The sequence below is a fragment of the Triticum aestivum genome, chromosome 4A, assembly GCF_018294505.1.
Source record: "Triticum aestivum cultivar Chinese Spring chromosome 4A, IWGSC CS RefSeq v2.1, whole genome shotgun sequence".
NCBI classification, from domain to species: Eukaryota; Viridiplantae; Streptophyta; class Magnoliopsida; order Poales; family Poaceae; genus Triticum; species Triticum aestivum.
In genome coordinates this window covers 222069585-222087524 of record NC_057803.1, presented here as the reverse complement: position 1 = coordinate 222087524, position 17940 = coordinate 222069585, and positions in this window count along the sequence as shown.

Here is a 17940-nt window from a genome sequence, read left to right as displayed (position 1 = left end):
ACAAGTATATACAGAGGTTCAGCCGGGTACAGTACAATATCCCTGATGTTCACCCTGCCGCCATCATCAGCGCGTTCCATCAGAACGTGCGTAACCGCAAGATGCGCGAAGAGCTGGCAATGAACAAGGTGAAAGACGTGGCAGAACTCTATGTTCTTGCTGACAGATGTGCCCGGGCTGAAGAGGGAAGGAAGTACCCCGGCGAAGATGCCGGCGTGGAAACCGACTCCTCAGATGAGGATACTGCCGCCCCGGCAAAGAAAGGCCGGCGCCGCAACAGGAAGCGCAAAGGTAAAGCCGTGCTTGCCGTCGAGGGATCTGACGACGCCGGCTCCGCCAAGAAAACCAAGGCAGATGACCCCGGCAAGGAAATTGCCGGATGTGTCGCCTGCCGGGCCTTGGCGGCTGCCGAGAAGCCAGGAAACTCCGACAAGCAATACTGCAAGATCCATCGCACCAAAGGCCATGATCTCCAGAACTGCCGACAGGTTGAGCTCCTTGCTGAGAAGCAGAGGGCTGAATATGAGAGGCGGGACAAGGAGAAAGGCCAGGACGGTGCTGAAGGGTCCGGCAAGAAGCGTGACGGCCAGGCGGGCCGTCGCGGCAAAGATAAACAGCAGGAGAGGCCCGCCCGGGGCCGTGACAAAAAGCCAGAAGACGATGATCACGAAGAGGACGATGAGTCTGGTGACCAAGAATTTCAGAAAGCTACAGAGGCCATGTGCGTCGATGGCGGCGCCTCGCTGCATACCTCTCACCGCCAGCTTAAACAGTGGGCGCGTGAGATTACAGCGGCAGAGCCGTCGTTTGATGCCCAAAGGCCGCTGAAGTGGTCCAGCACACCTATCATTTTTGACACTGAGGATCACCCTGATCGCACTACTGCAGTCGGGTGCTTGCCATTGTTGGTTTCACCAACAATGCGCAACCTCAAGGTGACAAAGATGCTAGTCGATGGCGGGGCCGGTCTGAACTTAATCTCGCCTGCCGTGATCGAGAAACTGCAGATTCCTGATGAAGACCTCGAAGAGACGGGCACGTTTCAGGGGGTCAACCCGGGAAGAAGTCAACCAAAGGGAAAGGTCACGTTGCCCGTGACTTTTGGGAGTGATCTGAACTACAGGACAGAAAGGATTGTGTTCGACGTTGCCAAGATCCCCTTGCCTTACAACGGGATCCTTGGCCGCCCAGCGCTGGCCAAGTTCATGGCGGCGTCACATTACGCCTACAACACCCTGAAGATGCCGGGGCCTGTGACGATCATCACCGTCCCATCAGACAAGAAGGATGCGCTAATTTGCGCTGACCAACTCTACCAACAAGCAGTTGCAGCAGCCGCCACTGCTAAGGCGCTTGCTCCTGCCGCTGGAGCCCCGGGAAGGAAAAAGAAGAAGACCGGTGAGACCTCAGGCACCCACTCCGGCAAGCGCACCTCTTCGGAGTGTAGCGCTCCCGTCGAGGACGTGCCAGAGAGCTCCACCGACAGAAACAAGAAGTCCAGGGCCACACCGCCGGGAACCAAGAAGGTTTCTGTCAAGGAGGACGGCACGGGAGGGGCTTTTACCATAAGCTCCGCCCTTGACGACAAATAGGAAGACGCGCTCGTCACCTTCCTGCGGGCGAATGTCGATGTGTTTGCATGGCAAGCATCCGACATCCCCGGCGTTCCCAGGGAGGTGATTGAGCACCACCTTGCTGTCTGTCCTCATGCGCGGCCCGTCAAGCAGAAGGTCAGAAAGCAAGCCTTGGAACGACAAGAGTTCATCACAGAGGAGATCCGGAAACTGGAAGCAGCGGGTTTGGTAAGAGGAGTGCTCCATCCAACGTGGTTGGCCAATCCAGTGGTAGTGCGCAAGGCAAATGGGAAGTGGAGGCTGTGTATTGATTACACAGATATCAATAAGGCTTGTCCCAAAGACCCCTTCCCGTTGCCGCGCATCGACCAGATTGTTGACTCCACGGCTGGGTGTGATCTTGTCATTCCTGATGCCTACTCGGCTACCACCAGATCTTCATGACAAGAGAAGACGAAGAGAAAACGGCATTCATCACCCCACGTGGTATGTATTGTTTCATACGAATGCCTTTCGGGTTGAAGAGTGCTCGTTCAACGTTTGCAAGGGCGGTCCAGATTGGTTTTGAACCCCAGCTCCATAGAAATATGGAAGCTTATATGGATGATATAGTGGTCAAAACCAAGAACAAGGCAACCCTCATACCAGATTTACAAGAAACATTTGCAAACCTACGCAAGATCAATCTCAAGCTGAACCCTGAGAAGTGCGTCTTCGGTGTCCCGTCCGGCAAGCTTCTTGGGTTCTCTATGTCGCAGCACGGGATAGAGGCCAATCCGGACAAGATCAAAGCTATAGAGCAGATTGAAGCACCCAAGCGAGTCAAGGATGTGCGTTGGCTTGCTGGTTGCGTTGCCGCCATGAGCAGGTTCATTTCCAAGTCCGCCGAGCGCGCCCTTCCCTTTTTCAAGATTTTGAAAAAGGCGGGCCCGATGGAGTGGACACCAGAAGCTGAAGCAGCATTGCAAGATTTGAAGAGGTACCTCTCCTCCGCGCCAATACTAGTTGCGCCTAGGCCACGGGAACCGTTGCTGCTATACTTGGCGGCAACGAACCAGGTGGTCAGCGCCGCACTAGTGGCGCAGAGAGAAATTGATGACGAGGTAATGCAGCGACAGAGCCCGATGCCACCGATGCAGAGACGACACAGCCAGTTGGAGTGCCGCCGAAGAAGAAAATGATGCAGCACCCGGTCTACTTTGTTAGTTCCCTCCTGCAGGGGGCTAGATCAAGGTACTCCGGTGTGCAGAAACTGCTCTTCGGCCTTCTTATGGCCTCGAGGAAGCTGCGTCACTACTTCCAGGCGCACGAAATCACTGTCGTCACTCGCCTCCCTCTGCAACGGATATTGCACAATCCAGACGCAACGGGAAGAATCGTAGAGTGGGCACTGGAACTGTCCAGCTTTGGCCTCAAGTTTGAGAGTACCTCGACGATTCAAAGCCGAGTCCTGGCGGAGTTCGTTGCAGAATGGACCGCGACGCCTGACGAAGAAGCCCAAGAGACTGCTCTCCCCGGCAAGGAGGCAAGTTGCGACTGGATCATGTACTTTGATGGAGCTTTCTCCTTACAGGGCGCCGGGGCTGGCGTACTGCTTGTCGCGCCCACCGGAGAGCACCTCAAGTACGTGATCCAGATGCACTTCCCCAGGGAGGTGTCAACAAACAATACGGCTGAGTACGAAGGGCTGCTTGCTGGTCTTAGGATCGCGGCGGACCTCGGAATCAAGAAACTCGTCGTCAGGGGCGACTCGCAACTTGTCGTCAAGCAAGTCAACAAGGATTACCAGAGCCCGTTGATGAAGGCCTACGTCGATGAAGTGAGAAATCTGGAAGAGCGTTTTGACGGTATACAGGCAGAACACGTTCCCCGAGCGGAGAATGACATCGCCGATTACCTGTCAAAACGCGCTGCCCTCAAGCTACCTGTGGAACCAGGTACCTTTGTGCTTCGGCTAACTCAGCCATCCGTTGATCCATCAACAGAGCAAAACAAGAGGAGAAAATCAGGGCCCGGCAAGTACTTTCCTGCCGAGCTCCCCGAAGCCACTGGCAAGGATGTTGCCGGAGACACTGAGCCCGCCACAGGACGGCTAGCTCTGACGGAGCATCAAGCTCTTGCCGTGGAGACAACCGCTCCTATAGCGGAGGAAATGCCTTTAGTCCTCGCCTTCGAGCCCAAGCTCCAGCATGGGCACATCATACCGTCTGATTCCTCCAAACAGGGGAACTTCCTGAGGAGCAGGAAGAAGCGGAAAAAGTAGCCCGTCGCTCTACTATGTACCAGTTCGTCGATGACGTCCTGTACAGAAAGAGGCCGAACGGTGTGAAATTGAAGTGTATCCCTCGAGAGGAAGGACTGGGGCTGTTGGTGGAGATACATGGAGTCGTATGTGGATCCCACATAGGGTCGAGGGCCCTTGCCAGCAAAGCGTTTCGGCAAGGATTCTTCTGGCCCACCGCCCTCCAGGATGCGACAACACTAGTCACCAGGTGTGAAGCGTTTTAGTTCCATTCAAAGAAGCTTCATCAGCCAGCTCAAGCCCTTCAAACCATTCCTCTCTCCTGGCCTTTCTCGGTCTGGGGGCTCGACATACTGGGCCCTTTCCCCCGCGCTGTCGGGGGCTTTGAGTACTTGTACGTTGCAATCGACAAGTTCACAAAGTGGCCAGAAGTGGAAGCAGTGAGGAAGGTCACAGCACAGTCAGCCGTCAAGTTCTTCAAAGGACTGGTGTGCCGTTTTGGTGTACCCAATAGGGTCATCACCGACAACGGCACGCAATTCACAAGCCACACCTTCATGCAATATATTCAAGACCTCGACAGCAAGGTCTGTTTCCCTTCCATTGCTCACCCACGAAGCAATGGTCAAGCTGAGAGGGCAAATGTTGAAGTACTCCGAGGCCTGAGGACAAAGACCTTTGACAGACTGCACAAGAGTGGAAGGCGCTGGATTGATGAATTGCCGGCGGTTCTTTGGTCAATCAGAACGACACCAAATCGAGCCACCAGCCAGACACCCTTTGCCCTGGTATACGGGGCAGAAGCAGTTCTCCCCACGGAACTCATATACGGGTCACCTCGAGTACTCGCTTATGACGAGCTTGAGCAAGAGCAATTGCGGCAAGATGACGCAACGCTCCTTGAGGAAGATCGTCTTCCGGCGGCTGTGAGAGCAGCGCGCTACCAGCAAGCCTTGCGCCGCTACCATAGCCGCAAGGTTCATGCCCGAAGCTTTGAGGAAGGCGACCTTGTTCTTCGGCGCGTTCAATCGGCCAAGAATTCCAACAAGTTGACGCCAAAGTGGGAAGGCCCTTATCGGGTAATACGAGTCACCAGGCCCGGCGCAGTCCGCCTGGAGACCGAAGATGCCATTCCGGTGAGTAACTCCTGGAACATTGAGCATCTTCGCAAGTTTTACCCGTGAGGCGCGGCTTGCCGGGCCCCCCGGCAAGCCACCTTTTGTACGAGCCTTGCCGATGACGCATGTAACCCTTTGTACAAAGCCAGGCGCAGACCCTGAGCATAAATAAATGAAGCGCTGGCGCCCTAAGTTATAGCATGCATGCTAGGTCGAGTCTCGTCCTTGGTTAGGGTTGATAGTGCTTAGCGGCGACTAACCCCTAGCTTAGAGGTCGAGTGTGCGTCTCTTTGTCTTTCTTTTGTCTTCTTTGGTTCACAGGACACACAGATATCCTTGCCAAACCACTTGGGGAGAAAAAAAGGAACAGACCAGCATCTAGGCCCCGGCAAGCCAGTATTGCCGGGGGCTGCAAGAGCAAAGATTCACCCACGGCAAACCAGGGTTGCCGGGGGCTGCAGCTTCAGATAAGTTCTTCATCCCTTATCATGCATTCCATTATGGACTGAGGTATGTGAAACCTCGCTTTTCCTTAAGCTACCGTGCTCCCCTAACTCTAGGCCCTAGGGCTCGTTCCTGGGACCAAGTTTGATCGTAGTCGCGGCAGCGAAAGGATGAAACAAGGAGCCTGAACCCGCCTCATCCCTGCCTCCGCCAAAGGCGTGAGAAAGGTCGAGCGAAGTGGGGAGACGGCAAGGCCTGTTGCCGGGCAAGAAAATGTTTATCTTAGAGATATCAAGGATTTACTCCTTGTCATGGGTTCCACCCGCAAACAAATGACCCGGCAAGCATCCATTTTTCATTAAAAATATTCCACTCAGGTACAGTCCGTAGGGAATGAAAAACATGAATGAAGGGATTACAAGTTTTAAATTCAACAAAGGCCCGAAGGCTTACAAACTAAAAAGAGATAAGGTGCCCGTAATCCCTTTCTTGTCCCTCTCCTCAGGAGGCAGGTCAAGCAGGCGAGAAGGGCAAAAGGAGCACCTAGGCGAGCTACGGGTGGCAGAAGACGCAGGAAGAACATCTTGGTGGCCGTCCAAAGGCTGGGTGGTGATGGCAGCGCCGGAAGCAGAGCTCAAAGACGAGGCGGCAGGACGTCAGTACGCGTCGAAGGCGTCGGTGCCCACGTACTCTGACTTGACGGCCTTGCTGCCCGCCCTATTCCTCTTCCGCAGCCTCCCAACGCCAGCCGCCCAAGGAGACGACCCCGAGAAGTTCAAGGAGCCGGCGATAGGGATGATGGGGTCACCGGTGCCGCACGGAGCGGCACCTGACACCTAGTCGGACCCATCATCCTGCCGCCTACCGCCCTCGTCGTCGCTGCCGCTGTCCTCCTTGTCACTCCCGCCCGAGGAGGGGTCTTCACTATCAGAAGAGCTCTCCACATAGCACCTTGTACGAGTCCCAAAGTGCCCGAAGACCTTGACGGAGAGAAGGCCACCCTCCATCAGCTTAAAATGGAGAGTGAGCCCCTCCGTCAAGCTGTGGATATGAGCAAACGTCTTCGATCCTCGACGAAGATACATCACGTGAGGAGCGGGGAAGTCAACGCGGACCCGCGTTCCACTGATCCCGCAGCCCCTCATGTGCAGCTGCAATGACTCAGCCTGACGAAGAACTCACAAGGGTTATCCCCAACATGGCCCTCCATTGGAGGAGGAGCTGCTGGCGGAGGCGAGGCCGGCGCGCCACCCCGTCCTCCTCTTCCCCGAGCGCCCCGACCTCGCCCACAGCCTCGCCCCCTCCCCCTTCCCCTTGCGGCTGGCTCTGCCACCGCAGGCGCAGGAGAAGGAGGGACCCGTTGTCGAGCGGCGACCCTCGCCGCCACCGTTGAAGGACCGGGATTCCCGCTCTCCATGACGGATGGAAGGGAGGAGCAGAAGCTGAAGGAAGAAGAAGATGAAAGAATGCGGGACGCCATCCCCCCTCCCGCTCTTTATAAAGGAGCGGGGTTGGGGCTCGGCCGCCCCGCTCGGCCAATCGAGATACGGAAGGCGCAGGGAGCCAGGACCGACCCACCGCCCCAACCAGCGACGGCCCGGTTTCCCGCCTCCACCGTTTGCCACCCCAAGCGCATGGGAGACACGTGGTGGACATGCAGAACCGAGGGGATGGGTGAGGCGACCTCTCCCCACCCCGTGATCGTGGGGAGTGGACGCCTTGAAGACTGCGTCTCAGCGCCATTCAGTAAATGGGCCGCACCTCCATGCCTTCCTCCATTTATGGGGAAGGCACGAACCGCCCCTTTACTATGACGTGACGCATGCGTGCACAGACCAACCCCACGCATGCTGCCCACGTCACGCCGACCTCGTCACGCCGCCCACGCGCGCAAGTCGTGGGAAGCATACTGCGCGAAGAATCTTACCGTGGTAAAAACCGCCCCGCCTGCCCGCGCATAGTTTCTGGGCCTGACCCAACAACGCGTTGCGCTTATGTGTGGCCCAGGCCCGGGGGCTCCTGTCGGTGTACAAAAAGAGGGGTGCACTTTTTGTACCCCTATAACTGTGCATGGGCAGTCAGAGTCGCGGGAACCACCACACCAAGCAAGGCAAGGGAGGTGAGCCAGGGTAAGACCAAAGCTCAAGGGAACTAGGCCGACGCCAAGGCCAAGACCACGAAGAGCAAAAGGGACGAAGCGGACTCCCCCGGCAAGATCCTTGCCGGGAGATAGCTTTGGCAACCCCTGCAAGACCCTTGCCGCGGCGACTCGCCCCATGCCTACGGAGCAAATTACCCTTGAGTCCACTGCCCCCATGGGGCAAGGATTCGGGAGACATCCCCGTGGTGGCATGCAGATCTTTGTGAAGACATTCAAGATCAGATATGTACAATAGAAGATGACGACCCTTGGCGGGATCCCAGCTGAGGAAGACCACAAGGCCCCCGGCAAACGCCTTGCCGGAGATGACAGCAGGCGCCCCGGCAAGACCCTTGCCAAGAACATCCGCAGGGCCACCATCAGGCCCACGCCGACTAAACCTCCACCACCGTACGCATGCGGCTGTCGACCCAACCAGCTGGGCAGGCACCTACGTGGCGGCATGCAGATATTCGTGAAGACCCTCCACTGCGCCACCTCAGCTGCCTGTCTACCTACATGACATCACAGGCATCGCTGGCCAGGGCGCGTGTCGACACAAGAAGGAGCAGCGACGGACGAGACAGGTTTCTCCCCCATCCCCGATAAAGCAAGGACACCTAAGCAAGACACATTAAATGCGCCTTGTCAAGTAATGCGAGGGATAACCTCGCATCACTGTACCCTTTCCACCTCCTGCGTGCCACTGTGGCAACCCCTTTTTCTATAGAAGGAGGCCCGAGGCGACCAGGAGGAGGATTCGGCTTTTTGGAGCTCATAATGCCCCAGAGCTAGCTCAAGAACATGAATATACATCCACCAAAGTAGGAGTAGGGTTTTACGCATCCTCGCGGCCCGAACCTGGATAAACAAACTGTGTACTATCTGTTTGATCCGCTCTTCCCATGACCCGCGCCCCGCTAACCATAGTAGGGATTCTTGTAGGTATCATTCCCACCGACAAAACCCGCCCTCCACCTAGCTCACCCCACCCCCATTGTCTCCTCCACTAGCCTCACCGCCCATGGTGTGTCGACGATGTCAACCTTCCCGTTCGACCCTGCTCCATTCCTCCCACCAAACCACGTCGGAGTGGCCGTTGTAGGCATACTAGCGAGGGTTCGCATTGTGACTGCAGCACCTCCTCCAACACATCAACATTGGGTGAGCGTCTCTATTGTCCCAATGCCAGATCTGCCAGTGGATTTCAATACTATCCGTGAGGTACTTTCTGATTTCTTTATGGTCAGACAGTTGGGGTTTTCTGAGATCACGCCATGTCCTTTTGGCCAAGCATATGTCAAGTTGCACAGTGTTTTTGAACGTGATGAATTGGTAGCCAATAGTCCCCACCAGTTTACTGGTGTGCATGTCATAGTTGAGAAACACAACCGAGGACTGAATTGGAGGCAATTAGATCTTAACAGAGAAGCATGGATTTTACTATGTGGTTATCCTTTTGACCAAAGAAATATTCAAGAAATCAACAATGTTGTCAATAAATTTGGTAAGTTTGTTATGTGCGACAGAGTAAGAAACACTAGAGCTAATCAGATGGTTAAGGTGAAGGTGGAGGAGCTGAGGGATATACCAGCTAGTATTGTCTTTGGTGATGCTGATCACACTGACTCTCTTACTGTCCCTGTAGTCATTCTTCAGCATCAGATCCTTGGAGCAGAACCACCTGATGAAGACCTCATTCATCCTAATGGCAACCCTCATCTTGGGACCCATTTAGCAGCATGAAGCACCTGTTCACCACAATCATCATCAGGCTAATCCAGTTGATCGGCAACTTGCACTCAATAATGGAATGAATGTGGAGCCATAGAACCTGGATGATCTTGATGAGCCAGAGGAGGATCTGCCTGGATGGGGGCATTGGGCTATGCCTCAGAACAACTAGATTGATCATGAGTTACATCAGGGAGAGGTTCTTCAGTAGGATGATCTTATGGCACCAATGGAGGAGGGGGAGCTACCTGCTGGCAATATAGATGAAGATAGTAACATTACCATTTCTCTAGGTTACCCTGACAGTGCCAACTATGTTTCCTCTGCTAATGGTCCCTTGGCGCCACTTGAAGGAGGTATCCTAGATTTGAATGAGTTAATTGGGCCCATTGCAGTTGGCCCAGCCCAGGAAGCCCATGTGCCACTAGTGCCTCATGTGATTGAACTAGTTCAGCCTGCACTGGAGGAGGGCCCAATAAATGTTCTTATCACTATCAATCGGCCCAGCATGGATCACATCATGGGACTTCTTCCACAACAAATTGTCCCTCATTATTCCGACGTCTCTGTGGATCCTATGCAACTTGAATTACTAGCCAATGCTACTTATCAACTAGCAGCTTTAGCATTTCGAGCTAATCCAGTTAGTCGGGCTGATATAGTGGCAGGTAGTACTTCTGCATAGAAAGCTTTAAGTGAAGAACAAAATGCAGCACCTAAAGAGACTGACCAGGTGGAAGGGATACCTAAAGATTCTAACTCAGGTGAGCATGTTTCTAACATGACTGCACCACCAGGATTTCCTAATCCAGCATATCTTAATGAGCCCCACACCATTCAATGAGGAGGACAGCACACCGAACCCTAAGGGACACATATTATACAGCAAAGTCTCCTGATAGAGGAGGAACAACACTTGGGCATGGAGGGAGCCAGAGTTTGGAGGGAGCATTTTGCACCAAATCCTAATAGCAATGAGGTGATTCAAGTTCCTGTTGATTGGGTCAATTTTCTTTCAGTGGTACTGCTCACACCTAAGAAATTTGCATGGGCAAAGCAATTTATTAATTCTCAAGTCTGGGAGACCACAGGGCTCTACTTGTCTTTATACATTGCCATTTGCTATCCCACAGTCATGCCCTACTGAGAATACTCTTTGTACTCTCTCTCAGCAGGTGCATGACAAGATGGAACAGGAAGTCAGTTCTCCTCTCCCAACTGCATCTTCAGACTCCATTACTGCATCTTCTACATCTGCTCTTCAGAAAATGAAACAGGAAAGACAAGGCACCATTGGTTGAAACTGAGGTAAGGAGGAGCTGTAGACTTAAGAAGTTGGCCAAGGGGTTTAAGAAAAGTACTTGTACCAATAGAAATTGCATCTCGTGTCATCCTTTACCACCTCTTATACCTGCAAAAATAGTTAAAAATCTTAATACTACTTTTTGCAAGGTCAACGAGAAGGACACCACTAAGGAGCAGTTGTAGACTAAGAATAAGAAGAGCAAGAGCTCCAACCCAGCTAAGGAGCACATCAAGAAGACTACATCTTCCAAGGATAGCCCCAAGGCTACCTAGAGGGATGTGCATCAGAGCATAAGTTCTGTCTTGTATTAAGTATTCATGTTATGGATCTTCAGTATGACACTAGGCTTTGCTATTTTGGCTGTATGTGTTGTAAGATTTGTGATGACTTGGTCTAGTGGGATAATGTTTTGTGTTTGCGTCTTCATACTACAGTTTTTTGAACTAGACATGACTCTCACTTGTGCCCTTCCTCCCATGGACTGTCCCAAAGGAACAATAGTTGTCACTCCTCATTAGCTTATGTCTAGAGAATGGTCCATTTTGAACTGGAACATAAGGGGAATCAATGATCCCAAGAAATGGTCAGCTATTAACAATAAGATAGAAGAATCTCAGTCCACCATCCTTTGCTTGCAAGAAAGTAAAAGAGAACACTTTGATAGTTCATACATAAGAAATGTCTGGCCCACAAGATTAAACAAATTTGAATTCCTTCCATCTGTGGGAGCTGTAGGAGGATTGTTAATTGTATGGAATGAGCAGGTCCTCAAGGGTCACCTATATCATAGTAACAAGTTTGCCCTTACTATTCAATTCACATCTGCTCATACTGGGGAGAGATGGTGTCTTTCCAATGTTTATGGACCTTGTGAGCAATAGGAAAGAGCAAAAAATTTAGACTGGTTCAGAGACTTTCAGGTGACAGATTGTCCTAATTGGCCGGTGATAGGGGATTTTAACTACATTAGATATGCAGAGGACAGAAACAGAGATGGTGTCAATATTTCAGATATGCTTGCTTTCAGTGAAGCTATTAGTAATCAAGCACTGATTGAGATGCCACTTAAGGGAACAAAATTCACTTGGAGTAATATGAAGGATGCTCCCCTACTTCAAAAACTTGATTGGTGTTTTACCACTAAAGAATGGACACTAAAATAACCGACAACTTTTGCTCATCCACTGGCTAGAACAACTTCTGATCATATTCCCGTTGACGGAGTCCTGGATTAGGGGTTGTCCGGATGGCCAGACTATACCTTCAGCCGGACTCCTGGACTATGAAGATACAAGATTGAAGACTTCGTCCCGTGTCTGGAAGGGACTTTCCTTGGCGTGGAAGGCAAGCTTGGCGATACGGATATATAGATCTCCTACCATTGTAACCGACTTTGTGTAACCCTAACCCTCTCCGGTGTCTATATAAACCGAAGAGTTTTAGTCCGTAGGACAATATACAGAACAACAATCATACCATAGGCTAGCTTCTAGGGTTTAGCCTCTCTGATCTCGTGGTAGATCTACTCTTGTACTACCCACATCATCAATATTAATCAAGCAGGACGTAGGGTTTTACCTCCATCGAGAGGGCCCGAACCTGGGTAAAACTTCGTGTCCCTTGCCTCCTATTACCATCCAGCCTAGACGCATAGTTTGGGACCCCCTACCCGAGATCTGCCGGTTTTGACACCGACATTGGTGCTTTCATTGAGAGTTCCTCTGTGTCGTCGCCGTTAGGCTTGATGGCTCCTATGATCATCAATAGCGATGCAGTCCAGGGTGAGACCTTCCTCCCCGGATAGATCTTCGTCTTCAGCGGCTTCGCACTGCGGGCCAATTCACTTGGCCATCTGGAGCAGATCGAAAGCTATGCCCCTGGCCGTCAGGTTAGATTTGGAAGTTTAAACTACACGGCTGACATCCGCGGGGACTTGATCCTCGACGGATTTGAGCCACTGCCGAGCGCGCCGCACTGTCACGACGAGCATGATCTAGCTCTGCCGCCGAACAGTGCCCTGGAGGCCGCACCCGCATCGGCTTCGACCCTTAATTTGGAGCAAACTGGGCCGATCGAGGATGGGTGGTTGGCCGCCGCCTCGGGGGCTGCAATCCCAACGGCGATCGAGCCGAACACCAGCCCCGCACTGCGCGAGACTCGTGACTCCAAGAAGCCGGACTCCTCTCCGTACTCCGAACCCTCCGCGCCCCTGCTGATCGAGTCTGATTGGGTGCCGATCCTGGAGTTTACTGCCGCGGACATCTTTCAGCACTTGCCTTTCGGCGATATTCTGAAGACACTAAAGTCTCTCTCTTTATCAGGAGAGCCCTGGCCGGACTACGGTCAGCAAGGTTGGGATACGGATGATGAAGAAATTCAAAGCCCACCCACCACCCACTTTGTAGCCACTGTCGACGATTTAACCGACATGCTCGACTTCGACTTTGAAGACATCGATGGTATGGACGCCGATGCAGGAGACGATGAAGAACCAGCGCCTATTGGGCCCTGGAAAGCCACCTCGTCATATGACATATACATGGTGGACACCCCAAAAGAAGGAGATGGCGATGGAACAACGGAGGATGACCCCTCCAAGAAACAACCTAAGCGCCGGCGTCAGCGGCGCCGCTCAAAATCCCGACAAAGCAAATACGGTGATTCCAGCACGGGAGATAATAATACTCCAGAGAATGCCGAAGAAAATCCCCTCCAGCAAGATTCAGCACAGGAGGATGGAGAAGCCAGCCCTCATGAGAGAGCGGCAGACAGAGAGGTCGAGGACGATAATTATACGCCTCCCTCCGAAGACGAGGCAAGCCTCGACGACGACGAATTCGTCGTGCCAGAGGATCCCGCCTAACAAGAGCGTTTTCAATGCAGGCTTATGGCCACGGCAAGAAGCCTCAAGAAAAAACAACAACATCTTAGAGCTGATCAAGATTTGCTAGTCGATAGATGGACTGAAGTCCTTGCGTCCGAAGAGCATAAACTCGAACGCCCCTTCAAGAGCTACCCAAAGCGCAGGTTGCTACCCCGATTAGAGGAGGAAGCACTTAAACCTACATCACCAGCACTTGATACGGCCGACCGGCCACCTCGTGGCCGCGACAGAGTGGCCTCTCGGCCCTCCACTCAAGCCACACCCCGTCCAAGGCACGGGAAAATGCGCCAGACCTGCGAGATATGTTGGAGGACAAGGAAAGGCAAACATGATCGATCTACAGATCCCGTGGGCTCCCCATGACTCGAGACGGTAACCGTCACGCCGGACATAAATCTGGTAGGGCCGCACACAGTAGACAAAGCTCATTGGAGCTACGTCATGATATAGCCCAGTACAGAGGCGCCGCACACCCACTATGCTTCACAAACGAAGTAACGGATCATCAAATCCCCGAGGGTTTCAAACCCGTTAACATCGAATCATATGATGGCACAACAAATCATGCGGTATGGATCGAGGATTATCTCCTTCATATCCACATGGCCCGCGGCGATGATCTCCATGCCATCAAATACCTTCCACTCAAGCTTAAAGGACCAGCTCGGCATTGGCTTAACAGCTTGCCAGCATGATCAATCGGTTGTTGGGAGGACCTGGAAGCCGCATTCCTTGGCAATTTCCAGGGCACTTATGTGCGGCCACCAGACGCCGATGACCTAAGCCACGTAAATCAGCAGCCAGATGAATCGGCCAGGCAATTCTGGACACGGTTCCTAACAAAGGAAAATCAAATAGTCAACTGTCCGGACGTAGAGGCCCTAGCAGCCTTCAAGCACAATATCCGTGATGAGTGGCTTGCCCGGCACCTTGGACAGGAAAATCCGAAATCTATGGCAGCACTCACGACACTCATGACCCGCTTTTGCGCGGGAGAAGACAGCTGGCTTTCTCGTAGCAACAACATGACCAAGAACCCTGGTAATTCGGATACCAGGGACAGTAGTGGCAGGTCGCGTCGCAACAAGCAGAAGCGCCGCATTAACGGCGACAACGCTGAGGATACGACAGTTAATGCCGAATTCAGAGGCTATAAATCCGGTCAGTGGAAAAAAGGCATTCAAAAGAAATCCTAGGGGCCCGTCCAGTTTGGACCGAATACTCAACCACTTGTGCCAGATACATGGCACCCCCAAAAAGCCGGCCAATCACACCAACAGGGATTGTTGGGTGTTCAAGCAGGCAGGCAAGTTAAATACCGAAAATACAGACAAGGGGCTGCATAGCGATGACGACGAAGAGCCCCAGCCGCCGAACAACAGTGGACAGAAGGGTTTTCCCCAACAAGTGCGGACGGTGAACATGATATACACAACCCACATCCCCAAGAGGGAGCGGAAGCGCGCGTTAAGGGATGTATACGTGGTAGAGCCAGTCGCCCCAAAGTTCAACCCATGGTCCTCCTGCTCGATCACCTTTGATGGAAGGGACCATCCCACTAGCACCCATCATGGCGGATTAGCCGCATTGGTTCTAGACACAATCATTGACGGATTTCATCTCACTAGAGTCCTTATGGACGGCGGCAGCAGCCTGAACCTGCTTTACCAGGATACAGTGCGGAAAATGGGCATAGATCCTTCGAGGATTAAGCCCACCAAAACGACCTTTAAAGGCGTAATACCAGGTGTAGAGGCCAACTGTACAGGCTCAGTCACACTTGAAGTGGTCTTCGGATCTCCGGATAATTTCCGAAGTGAGGAGTTAATCTTCGACATGGTCCCATTCCGCAGTGGCTATCACGCACTGCTCGGACGAACCGCATTCTCCAAGTTCAATGCGGTACCACACTACACATACCTTAAGCTCAAGATGCCAGGCCCTCAAGGAGTAATTACGGTCAATGGAAACACCAAACGCTCCCTCCGAGCGGAGGAGCACACGGCGACCCTTGTTGCGGAAGTACAAAGCAGCCTCTCCAGGCAGTTCTCCAGTCCGCCCATTAAACGTCCGGACACCGTCAAGCGCGCCCAGAGTAACCTACAACAAGACCGCCTGGCACGTTCCGAGCAGGTGTAGCAATGCGGCCCCAACCCCAACCCTCGCAAAAATGTGACACCAGTACTTCGCGTATATAACTACACTCTAGAAATACCATGGGTGCAGGGGGAGGCGCACCATCATGGCACGCCCGAAACACGGCTTAAACCGCACCAGGGGCTGCCGAATTTTTAATTTTCTCTTACTTTCAGGACTCCACTCTTCGGAAGGCCTATTCGGCAGTTCAATTGCCGCACAAACGATGCAAGAACCAGGGAAGCAGACAAGCCATGCCGCATTACGGAAATCCCAGGTGGTCTCTATCACGAGCAGTATACCTGTTTCGCTTACCATTCCGCAGCCTGCCCCTGGAACGGACATGTTGAATAGTCCAACCTTTTGCTTAGCGCATTATTTGTATCATTCTGCTTTGATCACAACCCTTTTTAATAAACAAATGCATAGCCTTTGTCTATTTTTGCATTACTCTTTTTTTACAAATATATGTTCCTTAACGACATGTTGCACCCGTACACTTTGGTACGGCCAAAATAGGCCAGGGGCTTTAGTACCCCTCAATATGGTGTGAGAAGTCCGAACACTTTAACAAGTGCGGCACCCCGAACTTATAGCATTATATGCATCGGCTCCGAATCATGTCTTGGGTCAATAGTTGGGTTTTCCCGGCTCCTATGTTTTGGTGCCTTACGTTCCGCTATATCGGCTAAGGTAGCACTAGGAGAACTACTGCGATTGTGCCCCAGTTGAGCTGGGTCGAGCACCTCAGTAGAGAAAGCTAAAACTGACTGTCATGATGAAGCGAGAGCTGGTCCCTGTTCGAGAGGTTTTTCACGTCCCTAAAGACTTATGCCACTTAGAGCGAGGAGTCGGCTCTGTCCGGCCAAGGCGTGGATAGCGCCCCGAAATCGGTCTTCCGAATACTAGGGGCTTCGCCGAAATTTAAAATTATAGAATTCTATGGCTAAGTGAGAGTGTTCACGCATTATAGTCTGATTTCCTCGTTCGTTGGGCTGAGCGCCTCCCTCGAAGGACCCAAACATGGGAAAAAGAGCGCTCAGGTTTATCCCCGAACACCCCAGCACTAGTGGCACGGGGGCAGAAGCCGACGACTCGCCATCTCTCAGAATTGATAAACAGCCACACAGAAGGTAATATTTTAAATTCCTACAGCATTGCTTAGCGCATATGAACATGTTTTCAGCGCACAGGACAAAACGAGCGAGCAGCATTGCTTAGCGCATATGAACATGTTTTCAGCGCACAGGACAAAACGAGTGAGTTTTACTCAAAGATTACATCCCTGGAACATTCATCTGCCATAAGCCAGGCACCCTTCAGAACATCCTTATAATAATTCTCGGGCTTGCGATGCTCCTTCCCCGGCGGTGGCCCGTCCTTCACAAGCTTCTCAGCATCCAGCTTGCCCCAGTGCACCTTAGCACGGGCAAGGGCCCTACGGGCGCCTTCAATGCAGATGGAGCGCTTGATGACTTTGAGCCTTGGACAGGCCCCCACCAGCCACCGCACCAGCCTGAAATAGCTCCCAGGCAAAGCCTCTCCAGGCCACAGCCGAACTATGAGGCCCTTCATGGCTTGTTCGGCCGCCTTGTGGAGCTCAACCAGTTGCTTCAGCTGGTCGCTCAGGGGCACGGGGTGTCCGGCCTCAGCATACTGAGACCAGAACACCTTCTCTATCGAGCTGCCCTCCTCGGCTCGATAGAATGCGGTGGCATCGGACACGCTCTGGGGAAGATCTACGAACGCTCCTGGAGAGCTCCGGATTCGGGTAAGTAACAAGTAACTCACGTTTATGTGTTTGCTTTGCATAAAGAATGCCTTACCTGCCGCTATCTTTTTCACCTCATCCAACTCCTGGAGGGTCTTCTGGGATTCGGCCTTGGCAGACTTGGCATTTTCAATAGCCACCGCGAGCTCGGACGCTCACGTCTTTGAGTCAAGCTCCAAACTCTCATGTTTTTTCATGAGAGCCTGGAGCTCTTGCCGCACCTTGCCAACCTCGGCCTCATACTTCTCCCGCTCGGTGCGCTTCGTGGCCGCCCTCTTCTCGGCCTCGACCAGCACTTGCTTAAGGGTCGCCACCTCAGACGTGGCCCCTACAATAGCCACGATGATCCTGTCATTTTTTGCAATTGCACTTTATATATATATATATTTAAAACAAGGTATTTCTTACCTTCCTTCTCCTCGAGCTGCTTCTTGGCACGCCCGAGCTCTTGCTCGGACTGCTCGAGGTTCTGCTTTAGCGTGTCAACTTACGCAGTCAGTACGGCGGACGCCAGCAGAGAAGCCTGCATACGCATATTGACTCCTTTTTGTTAGACTCCTGCGAATTTCATTTTGATCCTCTATTCGGCTT